The 12,863-nt window shown below is 41.0% G+C and overlaps 1 long non-coding RNA gene across 1 annotated transcript; it reads right to left on the reverse strand.

Annotated features, from left to right (window-relative positions):
• Positions 1 to 3,271: 3,271 nt before the first annotated feature.
• On the reverse strand, positions 3,272 to 5,433 carry LOC148118741 (uncharacterized). Its single transcript, XR_015735814.1, has 2 exons — positions 5,246 to 5,433; positions 3,272 to 3,905 (listed from the first exon to the last, which is right to left on the reverse strand). It is a non-coding gene; the product is annotated as an uncharacterized LOC148118741 (long non-coding RNA).
• Between the last annotated feature and the right edge of the window lie 7,430 nt (positions 5,434 to 12,863).

Below are 12,863 nucleotides of genomic sequence, written 5' to 3' on the forward strand. Positions count from 1 at the left end.
GGATACCAGCAGTGCCAACTGTTAAGAGCAAACTTTTGAGTTATGTGGCTTACAGGGTGATAGGAAGAAGCCTGGTATGTCCCCAATAGGAGATAGAGTAGCATAAAATATAGACTGAAGTTACTCAGCCTTGACTGAGTCGATTTTAGATTTGATTAGAGCTGAAATTCTCTTTTACTTTGCATCAGGATGTGACTGCAAACGTTGCCAACTGGGCACACTGTTCCACCTGTAGCTGTGCCTAGCTAGAAAGCTTCCTTTGTTGCTTGCTATGCTGCCTATGCCTCTGATAGTAAGGCTACAAGTCAAGTGGGTAATGATTACTGGTGGGGAAGTTGAGGGATGGAAAGGGAAGGAGATAAGAGGACAAATTGGCATTATTGTAATTATTATTAGAAACTTAAGGAAACAAATATGACTGTAAAACTGTTCATGCAAACTATTGAAACAGTATAAATAAAAATGACTCAGGCTATCTGGGGCCACTTGTTTGAAACAGGTGATCAGACTATTCTTCCTTTCAAAGACTTCACACATCTGTCCCAGGTCATCGGACCCTTTAAGAGCAAGGCACTCAGCAGTGTTCTTCCAATTACTTTTGTCATTTGAAAAAGTCAATTATTGGTATCATTTTTTTAAACTTTCATTTTCTTTAAATGCATCATTGCTCTAATCTCTATTTGTTTCTATTTTCCAATGTGTCCTGATTTAAGAATTTCATTCCATTTTTTTCTGAAGTGCTATATTTATTTATTTATTTATATCAGTTTAGAGGGGTGGTTCTCAACCTGTCACAGCTCCCTTTGGGGGATCAAATGACCCTATCACAGGACTGGCCTTATAGCCATTGGAAAACACAGATACTTATTTTATAATTCATAACTGTAGCAAAAGTGATAGTAATTTTATAGCTGGGACTGGGAAGGGTCACCATATCATGAGGAACTGTATTAGAGAATTAAAGCATTAGGAAGGTTGAGAACTACTGGTTTCAATCAATGTCTCCTGTAGCTCAGGCATGCCTCACACTATATAATTGAGAATTGCTTTGAACACCTAATCCTACCTCTGCTGCCCAGTGCTGGGAAGCCAGCTCTGCAATTCCTCCAGGCTAAATGTTGACTGGTTTGTGGAAAGAAAAAAAATAGACCAGTGATTGAGTATCCTCCAACTTCTCTAGATTTTATTGTGAATTTACAAATGAAGTGGGACCTGTGTGAGAATTGAGTTCACTGGCCAACTGTGAAGCAAGTATAGTCACAGCACACAAAAGAATGGGCAAGGAGGGTGAAAACTCTCCTGCTGCGACAGTAGTTGGCATTAGCAGTGCGTAGTGAGGGAATCAATTTCAGATGTTCCATAAATGTCCAGACTGACCACTTCATGGTTTCATAAACCAGGAAATCAAGAATCTGGATAAAGAACTGAATTTTCATGGAACCAAATTACTGTAGTTACAGAAGTTCAAGCAAAATCAAAGAACTAGATAAAATGTGGCCCTGCGTAAAATGACTGTGTTTTCCAGGTTTAAGATGTATATCCCCAAGAAAAATGGCATAAGTAATACTTTGTGTGCTCTTGTACAAATCCATAGTCTCTAGAGCACATGACCAGTTTCAACTTTTTAACATATTTTTTGGGGATTAAAATTACATCATTTCCACGCTCTCTTTCCTGCCTGTAAGCCCTCCCATAGATTCTTCATTGGCCGCATTTTGTTTACCAACAGTTACTCTTTGAACGTGACCTGCGTTTGGTTGCAGGACCTCCTAGCTATGAACATTGAGTGTGCAATGAAATGTGCATGCATCGGACTCAGTGCCTTAGAAGAGGATCAGGAAATGCTCTAGGAGAATGGAAGAATTTTACTAAACTACAAATTTCTCAGATTAGGGCCCTGTCTTCCTGTGGAAGGGCAGAGCTGGGAAGGCTTGGGCAGTCTGAGTCATTTGATTTCTGCTCAACCAGTAGGGTAACTGCTAATGTCCTGAAGCTCAGCTGAGTGGTCCTAAGTAATGATGAACTTTGGGAAGACTTAGCAATCAGGAGCACCAGTGGAAGGTAGTTTACAGGTTCTTTCCAGGATTCACCTCTTGTTCTGCTGTAAGAAGCTGTAAGGAAGACAACAAGCCATGTCATAGTGAGTGTGGGGGCTATTGTCCCCAGACAGGAAGAGAGGTTGACTGAGCTATCTAGAGTCTGAGCTGCCTGGATGGATCATGAACCAGATTGAGGGTGTGTTGGTTATTATGGTGACCTGGGCAGTGGCCCTTGACCTCTGAGCCTTGTTGAGTGTGGATTCCCTGGGGAGGGAGAGGCCCTGCCACCCTCTCCATGGGGGGAATTGTAATATAACTGTCCATTGTGCACACATAGGCATTGCTTTTGATGTGCAGTGGGAAGACAGATTGGAAAACTGAAGGTCTGCTTTTTAGAATTTCTGAATGTTACATTCTACTTTCAGGTTACAAATGTTAAAGATAGTTTAGAAACTGGTAGAAAGGAGATGATGGTCATTATCCTTCAGCAATACATGATTATGATTGTTTTTGGTTGTTTTTGCTCTTTTTAGGGGGTGGCCACCCAACTTCCTAATACATCACACATGGAGACTTACTCTTAATTATAAATGTCTGGTCTTGGCTTGTTTCTAGTCAGCTTTTCTTAACTTTAAATTATCCCGTCTATCTTCTGCCTCTGGGATTCGACCTTTCTCTATTTCTGTATACCTTTCATTACTTCTTACTCCTTGGCTTGCTGTGTAGCTGGGTGACTGACAACACACTCCTCTCTTCTATTTATTCTCTCTGCTTTCCATTCCCACCCATTTCTTTCTCCTGCCTAGCTATTGGCCATTCAGTTCTTTATTAGACAATCAGGTGTTTCAGACAGGCAAAGTAATAGAGCTTCATAGAGTTAAACAAATGCAACATAAACAACAGTAACACACCTTAAAATAATATTCTACAACACACGATGTTTTAACTTTCTGCTGCTGTCAGCCTTCACGGTGTAATTCAGTGAAGTTCAGTTTCAGGGCACAAGAGAGGTTTCTGAGCTGTAGAGGTATCTCAGGTTTGTATGATGTTAGACAGGTGGATAGGGCAGATGCCATGTCTTGTAACATAATAGTCCGTGTGGTAGGGAACAGACATTAAATTTCTCTTTACCATTGTTTTGTGATTGTAACATGAAGGGCCGGCTTGTTGGGGTATCTGTCCTGCCCCGTACCCCACAACCAGCAAACTCCAAAGAAAATCACACACAGGACTCCATAAGATTATAAACTGATTGGCCCATTAGCTCAGGCTTCTTATTAACTAATTCTTACATTTTTACGGTAACCCATAATTCTTCTCTGTGTTAGCCATGTGGCTCAGTACCTTTTCCAGCTGTCAGCTCACATGTTGCTTCTTCGGTGGTCTGGGCAGGAATGGTGGAGGGAGCTTCCTGCTTCCCAGAATTCTCTCATTCTCCTTGTTCCTCCTCTACTTCCTGTCTGGTTTTCCCTCCTATACTTCCTGCCTGGCCAATCAGTATTTATTTAAAATATTATTGACAGAATACAGACAATTCTCCCGCACCATTTCCCTCTTTTTTTTTAAGCAAAGGAAAATACCCATAATCCATTTGTTGGGAATGTGGGCGTAGTATTCCAGGCTACTTCCTGCTGGTTGGGGGCGCTGATAATCTTATGGGGACCTAAAGAAAATTTAGAATTATCATCAAGTCCTGACTGGAGTATCCTGGGAGTCTTGATCATCTCAGGCAGCAGTCTTGAATCTGTTCTGGATGTAGAACTCAGACATCCAGGCCATCTGTTCCTACCGGAGATTTCTTTGGTGGTCTTCCTCGATCAAACTGGATTTTTCTTATCTCAGAATGAATCCACAGCCTCTCATTTTCTGTGGAAACAAAAGCAAAATCTCTTTTCCAAAGTAACATACCTTTTGACTTCAGTTTTGAAGCCAAGGTATTTTCAAAATACTTATCTTGGGTTAGTTTAGCAGCATTTATAAACAAAAGTCTTTTAACAACTGTTGCTCCTTCCTCAGCATTCAAACAATTCAAAGAGAGCATAATAGCATACAGTATCAAGATTCTCTGTGTATTTTCCATCTTTATGCAGCTTTGTTTTAACCTTTATTTCATTTATTTTTACTTTTACTTTTTGAGACAGGTTCTCTGTATCTCTTTGTCCTGGAATAACTTTGTAGACCAGGCTGTCCTTGAACTCACAGAGATCCATCTGTCTCTTGCCTCCCCAGTGCTGGGATTAAAGATGTCTGCCACCACACCTTAAAGTCACAGAGGTCAATTTACCTCTGCCTCCCAGGCATTGGGATTAAAGGTGTGTACTACCATGCCCAACTACTCTCTTTCTTTTTAACTTTAAGAACTTTAACTTTTATCCTGCATATATTTTTAACACATTGTAAAACATTTAGGGGTTTCCTTTGTCTTTGAATCTCTCTTTACTGTATATTTCTCTTTTTTTGACTACATGAGTCTTTAATTTGCTAAGCAATATGGAGAGCCGTGGCTTTGACCGCTGGATACAGCCCATTCCTTAGTTTTCCAGCCTCGTGGCAGAGGTACCAACTGTAGCCACATTTATTGCCAGAACTTTATGGCGTTTCAACGTCCCTGCCAGCAAGCAAGCTGCCGCATTCTGCTCACAGACCATACTCAAGTGCTTCCGGCTGCCTGCCTGAAAGAGTCAGAGTTTGCCCTGGCAGGACAGCCCAGAAAGTGGGCATTTTAAAACAGTGCAGCTTTTTTCCTGCTATGACTGAAAACCGAAAAGTGTGCGTTCAGCTTTTCATCAATACCGTTAAAATGTTTTGTGGCAGGACCTCTTAAGGAGCTGCAGGGTTTTGCAGCTAAAGCTGAGTCATGAAGCCTCTCTTAGATGAGAGTGCTTGCTTGCCTCTAGCAAGCAGAGCAGACCTGAGAAATGGCTGCCACCAAGAAAACATGCTTTACTCTATACTTTCCCAAACTTTCTCAGGCTTTCTGTGGATTCAGTTATCCACGTGGGCGCCCTCTGTAGTGAAGAGCTGCGGGCAGGCCTGCTTTTCGTCCCACCCGGCTCCCGCACGGCTAGCTTAGCCCCGGAAATAACAACACACAAATTGTATTCATTTAAAACACTGCTTGGCCCATTATCTCTAGAGAGTTAGTTACTGGCTAACTCTCACATCTTGATTAACCCATTTCTAATAATCTGTGTAGCACCACTTACCGGGAAAGATTCAGTATATCTGACCTGGTGGCTGGCTCCATGGCGTCTGCCTCATTGCCCTCTTCCCAGCATTCTGTTCTGTTTACTCCACCTACCTAATTTTCTGTCCTATCAAAGGGCCAAGGCAGTCTCTTTATTAACCAATGAAAATAACACATAGAAGGCCCACCTACATCAGGCGTCATTGGGCCTGGATTTGCCTGAAGCCATGAAGGGGCATGAGGGGTTGTAGAGGCACAGTAGGCTCTGGAGGAAATCACCTCCATTTCCAGGGAGGGCTCTAGAGCATGAATGGGCCTCTCTGGAAGAAATATCAGAAAGTTAAAAGTTTAAGGATCACTTTGAGTTAATTTTGTTGGAGTTGTGAAATCTGTGTTTATTTAATTTCTATACACATAGAATCAAAGGTAGCTGGTAAATTGGTCAACAGTTTTCCTGGCTCATTTCCTTTGTTCATTTGATTAAAAGTTAGGTATATTTTCCTGCTTTTGTTGTTGGCCTTTTCTGTTCATCCTTTTTTTTCTTTCATAAATATTGTACACATTCTTCATTGTTTTATCTTTTGTAGTAAATATTTAAGTCATATTGTGCCGGTGTGCGTACTGGTTTTCATAATCCCATCTAGCTTTCTGGGTGTTTCCACTTCGCATGCAGCTTTGGAATTAGTTTTCCTGTGATAAACTGTTGGGCATTGTCTTTGGAATATATTTGATTTATGGTGCAAATTGACCATAAGCAACATTTTAATATTGATGCATCATGTTCCCTAAGATCATTTATATACTTTTTTTAGGCTTTGTTATTGTTAGTCTGTGAGAGACTTTTAGATTATTGGCTAAAAAGTATTATTGGGCTTGGCAGGTGTCTTATCCCTTATTCTTCCTGGGGATGACCTGCATTCAGATCCAAGCACCCAAATCAGGAGGCTCATAACTACCTGATACTCCAGGTTCATGGGATATGATAGCCTCTTTTCTTGTGTGTCACCTGTACACACATGGAAGACATTCTCTCAAACATACAAACATTTACATAAAAATGGGGATAAATTTGCTTTCAAAAGTTCTTATGACTTATAAAGCAATTAGAGTAAAACAAATTGCTTTAGGTTTTGTTTTTTTTTAAGTAAATTTTATTAAATTATAAAAGTTTCCATTTCCGCCCCCCCTCCTAACACCCTCCCACTCCCCCCACTCCCCCTCCTCCTCCCTCTTCGTCCCCCAGGGCAGTCAGGGTTTCCTGCCCTGTGGAAAGTTCCAGTTCCTTCCCCCTCCCTCCAGGTCCAGGAAGGTGAGTGTCCAAACAGACTGGATCCCCAAAATCCAGTATATGTAGAGGAAACAGGTCCCAGTGTCATAGTCAATGGCTTTTCAGAAAGACTTCGGGCCAGCCACAGTCAGAGAATCCGGCCAAATTCCGAGAATCTGGTTAGATCACGTCCTCATTCAGTCCCAGTCCAACTGGCCTTGGTAAACTCTCATCAGATCCGTTCCCTTGTATCAGTGGGTGATAGCATCCCTCGCAGTACTGATTTCGTTTTTCATGTTCTTCCTCCTTCTGCTCCTCATTTGGACCTCGGGGGGCTCAGTCCGGTGCTCCAATGTGGGTCTCCGACTGTATCGCCGTCCTTCGCCAGATGAAGGATCTGGGACTCTTGTCTATTTCCTACCTCCTGGTGGATAGCTAAATAATCTTCATCAGGTTCATCTTCTTATTTAGCTTCTCTAAGATCACGAATAATAGGCTCAAAGACCTTTAATTATGGTTAGAATCCACTTATGAGTGAATACATACCGTGTTCCTCTTTTTGGGTCTGGCTTACCTCACTCAGTAAAGCGTTTTCTATTTCCATCCATTTGCATGCAAAATTCAAGATGTCATTGTTTTTTACCGCTGAGTAAAACTCTAATGTGTATATGTTCCACACCTTTTTTAACCATTCTTCTATTGAGGGGCACCTAGGCTGTTTCCAGGTTCTGGCTATTACAAATAGTGCTGCTATGAACATAATAGAACAAATGCTTTTGTAGTATGTTAGGGAATCTTTAGGGTATATTCCCAAGAGTGGAATTGCTGGGTCCTGAGGGAGGTTGACTCCCAGTTTCCTGAGAAACCGCCACACTGATTTCCACAGTGGCTGCACGAGTTTGCATTCCCACCAACAATGGATGAGTGTTCCCCTCACCCCACATCCTCTCCAGCATAGGCTATCGTTGGTGTTTCTGACTTTAGCTATTCTGACAGGTGTAAGATGGTATCTCAAAGTGGTTTTGATTTGCATTTCCCTGATCGCTAAGGAGGTTGAGCATGACCTTAAGTGTCTTCTGGCCATTCGAAGTTCATCTGTTGTGAATTCTCTGTTAAGTTCAGTACCCCATTTTTTAATTGGGTTAATTAGAGTTTTAGTGCCTAGTTTCTTGAGTTCTTTGTATATTTTGGAGATCAGACCTTTGTCTGATGAGGGGTTGGTGAAGATCTTCTCCCAGTCAGAAGGCAGCCTTTTTGTCCTACTGACAGTGTCCTTTGCTTTACACAAGCTTCCCAGTTTCAGTAGATCCCATTTATTCATTGTTTCTCTTATTGTCTGTGCTACTGGGGTCCTACTTAGGAAGAGGCCTCCTGTGCCTAAATCTTGTAGACTACTTCCCACTTTCTCTTCTATCAGGTTCAAAGTGGATGGATTAATGTTGATGTCTTTAATCCATTTGGACTTGATTTTTGTGCATGGTGATAGATATGGATCTACTTTCATTTTTTTACAGGTTGACATCCAGTTATGCCAGCACCATTTGTTAAAGATGCTTTCCTTCTTCCATTGTATACCTTTAGCTCCCTTGTCGAAAATTAAGTGTTCATAAGTTTGTGGGTTAATATCTGGGTCTTCTATTCGATTCCATAGGTCGACTTCTCTGTTCTTATGCCAATACCAAGCTGTTTTCAATACTGTAGCTCTATAATAGAGTTTGAAGTCAGGGATGGTAATGCCTCCAGAAGTTCTTTTATTGTATAAGATTGTTTTGGCTATCCTGGGTTTTTTGTTTTTCCATATAAACTTGATTATTGTTCTCTCAAGGTCTGTGAAGAAGTTTGATGGGATTTTGATGGGGATTGCATTGAATCTATAGATTGCTTTTGGTAGAATTGCCATTTTTACTATGTTGATTCTCCCAATCCAGGAGCAGGGGAGGTCTTTCCATTTTCTGGTATCCTCCTCAATTTCTTTCTTCAAAGACTTAAAGTTTTTGTCAAATAGGTCTTTCACTTCCTTGGTTAGAGTAACCCCAAGATATTTTATGCTATTTGTGGCTATCATGAAAGGTGATGCTTCTCTGATTTCCCTTTCTGCTTCTTTATCCTTTGTGTATAGGAGGGCCACTGATTTTTTGGAGTTGATCTTGTATCCTGCCACGTTACTAAAGGTGTTTATCAGCTGTAGGAGTTCTTTGGTAGGTTTTTGGGGTCACTTATGTAAACTATCATATCGTCAGCAAATAACGAAAGTTTAACTTCATCCTTTCCAATACGAATCCCCTTGATCTCCTTATGTTGTCTTATTGCTATTGCTAGAACTTCAAGCACTGTATTGAAGACGTATGGAGAGAGTGGACAGCCTTGTCGCGTTCCTGATTTTAGTGGAAAGGCTTTGAGTTTCTCTCCATTCAGTTTGATGTTTGCTGTCGGCTTGCTGTATATTGCTTTTATTGTATTTAGGTATGATCCTTGTATCCCCAGTCTCTCCAACACCTTTATCATAAATGGGTGTTGAATTTTGTCAAATGCTTTTTCAGCATCTAGTGAGATGATCATATGGTTTTTTTTCTTTCAGTTTATTTATATGATGGATTACATTGATAGATTTGCGTATGTTGAACCAGCCCTGCATCTCTGGAATGAAGCCGACTTGATCATAATGGATAATTTTTCTAATGTGCTCTTGGATTCGGTTTGCCAGTATTTTATTGAGAATTTTTGCGTTGATGTTCATGAGTGAGATTGGCCTGTAATTCTCTTTCTTGGTTGTGTCTTTGTGTGGTTTTGGTATTAGGGTAACTGTAGCTTCATAAAAGGAGTTAGGCAGTGACTCTTCTGTTTCTATATTGTGGAATACGTTAAGGAGTATAGGTATTAGCTCTTCCTGGAAGTTCTGGTAGAATTCTGCATTGAAACCATCTGGTCCTGGGCTTTTTTTTGGTAGGGAGATTTTTGATAACAGCTTCTAATTCTTCGCGACTAACAGGTCTATTTAGATTGTTCACCTGTTCTTGGTTAAACTTTGGTATATGGTACTTATCTAAAAAAATGTCCATTTCTTTTACATTTTCCAACTTTGTGGCATATAAACTTTCATAGTAAGATCTAATGATTCTCTGAATTTCCTCTGTGTCTGTGGTTATGTCCCCCTTTTCATTTCTGATCTTATTAATTTGCATGTTCTCTCTCTGCCGTTTGATTAATTTGGATAGGGGTTTGTCAATCTTGTTGATTTTCTCTAAGAACCAGCTTTTTGATTCATTGATTCTTTGGATTGTTTTCTCTGTTTCTATTTTGTTGATTTCAGCCCTCAGTTTGATTATTTCCAGTCTTCTAGACCTCCTGGGTGAATCAGCTTCTTTTTTTTCTAGATCTTTCAAGTGTGCTGTTAAGTCTCCAATGTGTGCTTTCTCCGCTTTCTTTAATTGGGCACTTAGTGCTATGAACTTTCCTCTTAGCACTGCTTTCATAGTGTCCCATAGGTTTGAGTATGTTGTGTCTTTGTTTTCATTAAATTCAAGGAAGAGTTTAATTTCTTTCTTTATTTCTTCCTTGACCCAGGGGTGATTTAGTAGTTGACTGTTCAGTTTCCATGAGTTTGTTGGCTTCCTGGGGGGAGCATTGTTGTTGAATTCTAATTTTAGTCCATGGTGATCTGACAAGACACAGGTAGTTACTAATATTTTTTTGTATCTGTGGAAGTTTGCTTTGTTACCGAGTATGTGGTCAATTTTCGAGAAGGTTCCATGAGCTGCAGAGAAAAAGGTATATTCTTTCCTATTTGGGTGGAGTGTTCCATAGATGTCTGTTAAGTCCATTTGATTCAATACCTCCAATAGGTCTCTCAATTCTCTGTTTGGTTTCTGTCTGATTGACCTGTCCATTGGTGAGAGAGGAGTGTTGAAGTCTCCTACTATTAGTGTGTGTGGTTTGATGACCGCCTTGAGTTCTAGAAGAGTTTCTTTTACATATGTGGGTGCCTTTATATTAGGAGCATAGATATTCAGGATTGAGACTTCCTCCTGATGAATTGTTCCAGTTATGAGTATGAAATGTCCATCTCCATTTCTTCTGATTGATTTTAGTTTGAAGTCGATTTTGTTAGATATTAGAATGGCCACGCCCGCTTGTTTCTTAGGTCCATTTGCTTGGAAAACCTTTTCCCAACCCTTTACTCTGAGTAAGTGTCTGTCTTTGTGGTTGAGGTGTGTTTCTTGTAAACAGCAGAATGTTGGATCCTGTTTTCGTATCCAATCTCTAAGTCTGTGCCTCTTTATAGGTGAATTGAGTTCATTGATATTAAATGATATTAATGACCAGTGGTTGTTGACTCCGGTCATTTTTTTTTTTTTTAGGTAGTAGAGTATATGTGTTTTTCTTCTTTGATTTGTGCTTGTGAATGGTTGCTAGATGTTCGAGTTATTGTAGGTCGTGTTGGGAATGTTGGATTCCTTCGGTAGTGATTTTCCTTCTAATATTCTCTGTAAGGCTGGATTAGTAGCTACGTATTGTTTAAATTTGTTTTTATCCTGGAATATTTTGTTTTCTCCGTTGATAGTGAACAATAGCTTGGCTGGGTATATTAGTCTGGGTTTGCATCCATGGTCTCTTAGTTTCTGCAGTACCTCTATCCAGGATCTTCTGGCTTTCAAGGTTTCCATAGAGAAATCCGGTGTAAGCCTGATAGGTTTACCTTTATAAGTTACTTGACCTTTTTCCTTTGCAGCTCTTAAAATTTTTTCTTTAATATTTATATTTTGTGTTTTGATTATTATATGGCGCGGGGATGTTTTTTTCTGATCCAATCTATTCGGTGTTCTGTATGCTTCTTGAACCTTCATAGGAATATCGTTCTTTAGGTTGGGAAAGTTTTCTTCTATAATTTTGTTGAATATATTTTCTGGGCCTTTGATCTGCAGTTCTTCTCCTTCTTCAATCCCTATTATTCTTAGATTTGGTTTTTTTATTGTGTCCCAGATTTCCTGAATGTTTTGTGAAGAGAATTTGTTGGATTTGCCGTTTTCTCTGACCAGAGCATTTATTTTCTCTATGGTATCTTCAGAATCTGAGATTCGTTCTTCTATCTCTTGTATTCTATTGGTTATGCTTGATTCTGTAGTCTCCGCTCGTTTACCTAGGTTTTCCATATCCAGCCGGTTCTCGGTTTGTGTTTTCTTCATTGCCTCCATTTCAGTTTTCAATTCTTGGACTGTTTCCTTTACTTGTTTGATTGTTTTTTCTTGGTTTCTCAGGGTATCACTCACGGATTTACTTATTTCTTCAAACTTTTTGTTATATTTCTCATCCATTTCTATACTCATTTCTTCAAACTTTTTGTTATACTTCTCGACCAGTTCCTTAAGGGAGTTATTCATATCCTGTTTAAGGGACTCTATTGCTTTCATAATGGCACTTTTTTCCACTTCATCTGGGTTAGAGTGTTCAAATCCTTCTGTTGTAGGGTCGTTGGGATCTGGTATTTTCATGTTGTTTTTCAGATTGTTGGAGGAGGTCTTGCCTTGGCGTCTGCCCATCTCTTCGATCAAATGCTCTCTATTGAAACTTCTGGTATCGGGTCAGGTTCCCTTGTTGGGCAGGGAGTTCACTGATAGAATGCCTACCTTTCCCCAGGCAGGGTATTGAAGCACAGGCACTCCCTCTTTCTGGGATGCCCCTACAGAGCAGGCCCAGTGTGCAAGGCAGCTGAACTGGGGAAATTTTATGGCCTCAGTGGGAGGGGAGAAATATAGAAATTTGTACCTGGATGGAAGCTGGGATGGCAGGCGGGAGAGCCTAGCAGGGTGGAAACAGCACTGCAGGCTGACCTGGGAGTCTATGGGGTCGGGGAAAGTCCTAGCTCCTCCTCGCCGGGCCCCTGCCGCGGGCCCGAATCAACTCACCACTCCGAAGGCCCTCTGGATGGAAGCTGGGATGGCTGGCGGGGAAGCTAGCAGGGTGGAGCCAGCAGAGCAGGCTGACCTGAGAGTCTATGGGGTCGGGGAAAGTCCTAGCTCCCCCTCGCCGGGCCCCTGCTGCGGGCCCGAATCAACTCACCACTCCGAAGGCCCTCTGGATGGAAGCTGGGATGGCTGGCGGGGAAGCTAGCAGGGTGGAGCCAGCAGAGCAGGCTGACCTGGGAGTCTATGGGGTCGGGGAAAGTCCTAGCTCCCCCTCGCCGGGCCCCTGCCGCGGGCCCGAATCCTGCTTTAGGTTTTTAATACAAATCATACATTGTTTCTTTAAAAATCTGCTATCTTGCATTTGGTTGCAAATGAGATGATCATGTTTTGTTTTGTTTTGTTTTTTCTTTCAATTTGTTCATATGGTGGATTACCTTGACAGATTTTAATATGTTGAACCATCCCTG

This window comes from Myodes glareolus, chromosome 21 (genome assembly GCF_982192425.1).
Source record: "Myodes glareolus chromosome 21, mMyoGla1.1, whole genome shotgun sequence".
Classification (NCBI taxonomy): Eukaryota; Metazoa; Chordata; class Mammalia; order Rodentia; family Cricetidae; genus Myodes; species Myodes glareolus.